This window comes from Myotis davidii, unplaced genomic scaffold (genome assembly GCF_000327345.1).
Source record: "Myotis davidii unplaced genomic scaffold, ASM32734v1 scaffold404, whole genome shotgun sequence".
NCBI lineage: Eukaryota > Metazoa > Chordata > Mammalia > Chiroptera > Vespertilionidae > Myotis > Myotis davidii.
This window is the reverse complement of record NW_006295824.1, coordinates 657,172-663,384: the sequence shown is the minus strand read 5'-3', so window position 1 is coordinate 663,384 and position 6,213 is coordinate 657,172. Positions and strand designations below refer to the sequence as shown.

Genomic DNA, 6,213 nt, shown 5'->3' with positions numbered 1-6,213 from the left:
TTCCAAATTGTTAAAAATGAATTCAAAGAAGGAACAACTTCTATGGCTTTGTACTTCAAAGTAAAGTGCAATATGTCAAAAAGAAAAAACGAATATTTTGGTCAATCAGTTTCAGTACATCAAACTTGCTAATAGTGGTTTCCTATTGTTCTTTTTTATTTCAGGTATAAGCTGGCATCATAGTTCTCTTTCATCTGCCTTTGCAAAAAAATAAAAATAAAAGATGATCTGATCTATAAATAAAGTATAGGTATGGAGCTGGTATAAATTGTAGCCACAAAAATAAGAGTGTAAAAATTTAACTATCTCAGGTTTGATTTTGAACTAATTGAGAATAGCCTCCCTTCCACTTTTTTCTGCCTGAGATTGGTGTTAAACCCTAGGTGGCTTAAGCCAATGCTACCTTTACGGTAGACAGAAGAGACCCGCTACCTCTCAGGTGTCACAAGCCCCTGTTCTGTATTGACAATCTCTTTTATTTGCCCCTCCTGACCATCACACAGGTGCCTTTAATATTGGCACCTGCTAAGATGTAACTGTGACTCATCCAGTTTCCGGCAAGATAAGCACTCCTAGTTCTCAGCTGGCTTTTCTTCCATCTGCAGAAAAATCCCCAAAACTCAATCTCACCCTCTGTCCTTCCCTTCCTCCCTAATTCTTCATGCTTTCGCTCTGTGCCCTAATCTTGGGTGAGCAGATGCTTTCCTAGGTTAACGTGGAACTATGGGAAACTAAGCAGGCAACTCTACCTTCTCATGTGCAAGTCATCAAGTGAAGGAATGGTGCAGAGCCTTTGCAGTGAGCCTCTCTGTCATCCTGTCTTTACCTGAAGAGTGAGGGGCAAGGTCTCTCTCCTCTTTAGTACTAAGCCTCCAAAGGACTTCCATCAATTATGCCCTGGACACACTGCCAAGGGTCAAGGGTGGTCATTAGTTTCAGTATTATTTTTGAGTGCATCTAACTTGCTAAATTCCTATTTGAACTCTTCTCTTACCTTCCACCTCAACATTGTCTATGAGGTAAAGAAATGTACTTGGATTTAATTTCCTCAGAGCTTTTATTTTTAATGCCAAACCCAAGTTTCCATATATACAAATAGAGTGTTGGGTTGCAAGAATCTCTTTCAAAACTCACAAAGATAGTGAAGGTGGATTCTTTACTTTTTGGAGGAGTGGAGGGAGTCATGGGAGCCAAGACACATGGATCCAGTAAATGTAAGAAAAAATTATCTCTGTCGACAACTCAAAATTATTATCCTGCTACAGCTATCTTTCATGATTAAAAACTTAATAAATTTTAAGAGAGAAGAGTGAGTTCATGTGTCACTTAACTATATTTAAAGCTTTAAAAGATGTGAAAATTTTCTTCTATGAGTAGTTCTTTGATTTTGTTGACTTTTCTAATTGTGACTTATGAACATTCGTGCAACCAAGCTTTTGCATCTTTATCCAAGATATATGTCTTGTTCGTGATTTACTCAGAAATAGAAGTATTTCGAAGTGGCCAAAGTAATTAAAAATTATCAGGCCAAGTTTTATTCCCCTTTTAAAAAATAAAATTTAGCCTGGCCAGTGTGTTCAGTGGTTGAGCATCGACCTATGACCCAGGGGATTGCGGTTCAATTCCCAGGCAGGGCACTTGCCTAGGTTTTGGGCTCGATCCCATTCAGGAGGCAGCTGATCAATGATCTTCTCTCATCACTGATGTTTCTCTCTCTCTCTCTCCCTCTCCCTTCCTTCCTGAAATAAATAAAAATGTATTTAAAATATAGTTAAAAAACAAATTTTATATTATATAATATATACTCATCTCAGACTGGAACATGCAGATATATTTCAATTATAAATAATGGGGTTTTTTGTTTTCCCCATTTTATTATAATTACCAGAGCTGTGCCTACAAATGTCACAATCATCCATCAATTGCTTTAAAAGTTCATTAAAAAATCCAGTCAAACCAAATGTCAGTCAAAATAAGCTCCCATTTCAGTTAGTGTCAGTTCAGTTGAAATCTCAAATACATAAAGTATGTATTTTTGCTTTTATGCAGCACCATGTACTTATTTTTCAGTAGGGTATGTTGGCTTGATATCAGTGAATAGAGTAAGGTTTAGGGAATGTGTTATATAATATGCCAAGTTCTAAATCTTACCCAGTAATCTCATTTTTAGATGCTGCTTCTTAGGTCTTTCATTAGTCACACTTTCACATTTTAAAAATGAGGTGGGTATGCAAGGAAATCAAAAGGAAAAAAAGAAGAAAAGAAATTGGAAAGAAAAAAGGATTCTTATATAGTTCCTAATACATTGGGTCATCACAATTAATTATTTTCATATCTTATTTTTAAAGTTTATCCTTCTTTTCTTCTACACCTCCCGATAGGATTGCTTCTAAATCTTCAAAAGAAGGGGTGACAGAGAGCGTCTAGGATTCCAGAAAGGGATATTACAAACTGCCGACAAACCACAAGCCAAAGAAAAAAGTTGTCAACAGTATTCATCATAGTAGAACATTAAAACGTTTACTAAAAATGCAATTGTTTACTTGTAGGATATGTTAAATATCTCAGTGCTCAGAAATATTCCAGAGCAGATATAACTTATTATGCAATAAAGGAGCTTCCATGGAAAATCTGGCTGAATTCTCATTTAAACTTGTGAAAGATAAACATCGATCCTATCATTAAATGCTTCCAAAAATGTCTCTTAATTCCCCAATTAATGTAGTTATTATTTTTGTTATGGACTATTGATCCTTTTATACTTTTTGGACCAGATTGATCTTTCTGTTCTTTCAAGTACATGAATGATGCTCTCTCTGCTCTATCTCTAGGCAACACATGCGTGGCAAACAGCCCCTAAAACACCAATCGATTCTTCAGGAGGATATGATCATGTCAAGTCATCAGGAAATGTAAAGAGAATACGACATGAACGACCAATGTACTGGAGAAACTGACTAAAGGACAGTAGAGAGGAAGTTTTACATGAGCTCAAAAGTGGAACATACACACTTTTCCTTAATTTTACAATGAAGTGCCAGTTAAGCAGGGCCTCAGTTTGGTCAGAATGTGATCGAATAGAGCAAAGCAGGCCCTCCACGCACAGGAACGGAGAGGTAGGGAGAGTGGATGTGAAATTACTTATCTAGAAAATGCAAAATGCCCTCAATCATAATCCTCAAGTGCACACAACCCTGCAAGTCTTGTGGTAAGGGAGGTCCTTTTTTTAAAATGCACATGAAGTGTATGGAGTGCCCGGCATCAACCATCTAATATAATCGATAAATTTCCCGAGAAGAGGTCGCGGCGTGAACCACGGCGAGGTCTGAGCGCTGGGCGGGAGCCATGGCCTACTGCGGGCAGGAAGGGAAGGATCGGATCATATTTGTGACCAAAGAAGACCATGAACCTCCAAGCAGTGCCGAGCTGGTGGCTGACGATCCCAATGACCCATACGAGGAGCATGGATTGATCCTGCCGAATGGAGACATTAACTGGAACTGCCCGAGCCTGCGGGAATTGCTAGTGGCCGCTGTGGGGAACAATTCATGTCAGCCTTCTCCTGCTTCCACTGCAGCACGGAGGATCTCAAGGGATCTGACTGTGTAGACCTGTCCAGGCCTTGCAAGAATGCATGCAGAAGTACCCAGACCTCTATCCCCAAGATGAGGACGAGGAGGAGGAAGAGGAAGAGCAGAAGCCTGCAGAACGTTTAGAAAAGGCAGCTCCTACTGAGGCCACGCAATGGAAGAAGAGAAGGGATCAAGCTAATGAAGGCGGTGCTGCAGCACTGGCTCTAGGCCTTCCACTCAGAGTGACTCTCCAAGAAAGTCTTTCCCTCTATTGTTCCATGAGCTGTAATATACAAAATAACTTATTTTGATGATCAGGGGTTTGGGCCCCTTGACATATACACTGAAAACTGTCTGTGTAGCTCACATCACTCTACCAGTGACTGGCTGCCAATTTCGAATTCTCCTTTGAAGTTACCTCTGAGTTTGCCACTTTGAAATAATGTGCTGAATACTCTCAGCAACCAAAATCATTATGTAGGAGTGTCTCTTGTGAGTGAGCTGATTTATTCTGATTCATTATCTCCCTGTTAGTAGATTGTATACCGGTTTGGGCAATGAAATAGAAACAAAAACGTCTTCCTTTAAAAATGCTGGCATGGGGCCCTTCCTCATACAAGAGGCCAGATAATCGGATACATTTTTCCTCCAGAAACCATCTTGACCTTGAGTATATGAGGTACTATGCTTCGTATCTGATACATTTTGGTTTCCATTTTTATACTGAGCTCCAGGTTTTCTTTTTAGAGAGGGGAGCTTTGGACCCTCCTGCTCATAGGCCCTGTCTACCTGAAGAAGAAGCTGGTTTTGCTGTCCATGTTCTTCCAAAAGCCCTGGTTTGGGGCCTGTGTTCAGGCTTGCTCTGGCTCAGCCTGTTCAGATGCACTATTCGTGAGAGGTGGGGACCTACTTGCAACCAAGAAAGAAACATGAATTAAAAAGAGAGCACAGTTTTACCTGAAAAATAAAAAAATAATAATAAATAAAAATAAAATAATAAAAAATCAATAAAATATAAACCTTTTCTACATTTCTGCTTTAAATACCAAGCACAAGAAATAATTAATGTTTATTTTAATGTGAACACAGTAAAACAGACTAGGATCCATAGACAGTTCTAATATGAATCCTGCCATCCATTTGCACGTGCGCGCACGCACACAAACACACACACAGGTGTTTGATACTTTTTTAACTTCATCTTCCATCAAAATGAATTTTTGTCCTCCTTTCATTAAACACCTGAAGGTCCATCATGAACCTGCACGGTTCTAGATTGGCCATTTGAGTCAAAGTTTTGATGCCCTCCAGAAGCATGGCCACCAGGTCCTCAAACTTCACCAAGAGATTTCTCATCTAGATATCAAGAACTACATGTGTTTTTCTTCCTTCTTCTTTGCAGCCTTGAGAAAACAGGAGTCATTTCATTCCATTGCAACCATCGAGAATTAGGAATGAGAGTGCAGGGTTGATGCGTGCTGTGTGACATGAGGGGTACACATGGAACGCTTCCTTACTCTGCATCATGTTTTTAAAACTTGTTTTAAAATTACCTTGTCACCCGGTAGATATGAGATTATTTGAATAATGTAAAGCACTATCTAGTTGCAGGTTACTATCTGAATTGTGGAATTCTTCAAAGAACAAAAAAGTCTTATTTAAAGAATTAAAAAGCAAGATTAAAAATGCTTTCTAATTATAGGCTCCATGAAAAAAAAAATCTGATAATGAGAAGTACTTGTCACAGTATGATACACACTACTCTTAATTAAACTAATGGCACAATTGTTTCTTATTTAAAAACTAGAGGCCCAGGGCATGAATTCATGCACAGGTGGGGTCCCTCAGCCTGGCCAGTGATCAGGACCAATCAGGGCCATCTTACTCAATCCCAATTGGGGCCACAGGAGGTTGGCTGGCTGTGGGAGTGCACTGACCACCAGGGGGCAGCTCCTGCTTTGAGTGTCTGCCCCCTGGTGGTCAGTGCATGTCATAGCGACCCGTCGACTGGTCATTCGGTTGACTGGTTGTAATAGTGGCTTGGACTTTTATATATATAGAATTGCTTTCTGTGTCATTGTGGCTATTGGCAAAGGGAGTTTTCTAAACACTTGCCGTCTATTTCCTACTTTGCTTTGCTTTGTATCCATGTTTTACTTACATAAATTTTAAAAGGGAAATAAAAGCCCCAAATCATCTGGACGCATGCACCCGAGGTTTCACTGCTAGATCATGCGATAGAAGGGATGTTCATCCTTTTCCTCCAAAGAACCATCTTTGCTAACAGCTCTAAACGACATCATCACAGGCAAGCTCTCCATCAGCTGTACAGCTGTGACACGAGACAATGTGCAGCATAATCTGTTCTGCCACATCTGCTTGGACTCTCACATATATAACCAAGCTTTCATCTCTGAAGTGCAAAGATAATTATTTCCAGAAGTCACAGAAAGGGGCAGGACCATTGGAGAACATGGGTGTCAGAGATTTGCTTGACTTTCAGACAGTGAGAAAAAGTGAAAATTTCCGAAAAGAAGGATTTGTGAAATCCTACAGGAAGTGTGTGTTTCACAGTTCGGTTTTTGTCTTAGAGGAGGAGACGTCGACTACACGACAGGAAATCCCACGAGGAGGAGGAACA

At 39.8% G+C, this 6,213-nt stretch overlaps 1 pseudogene; it reads left to right on the top strand.

The window, feature by feature from the left end:
* The first annotated feature begins 3,345 nt into the window (after window positions 1–3,345).
* Window positions 3,346–3,883, top strand: LOC102767234 (annotated as a pseudogene).
* The last annotated feature ends 2,330 nt before the right edge of the window (window positions 3,884–6,213 follow it).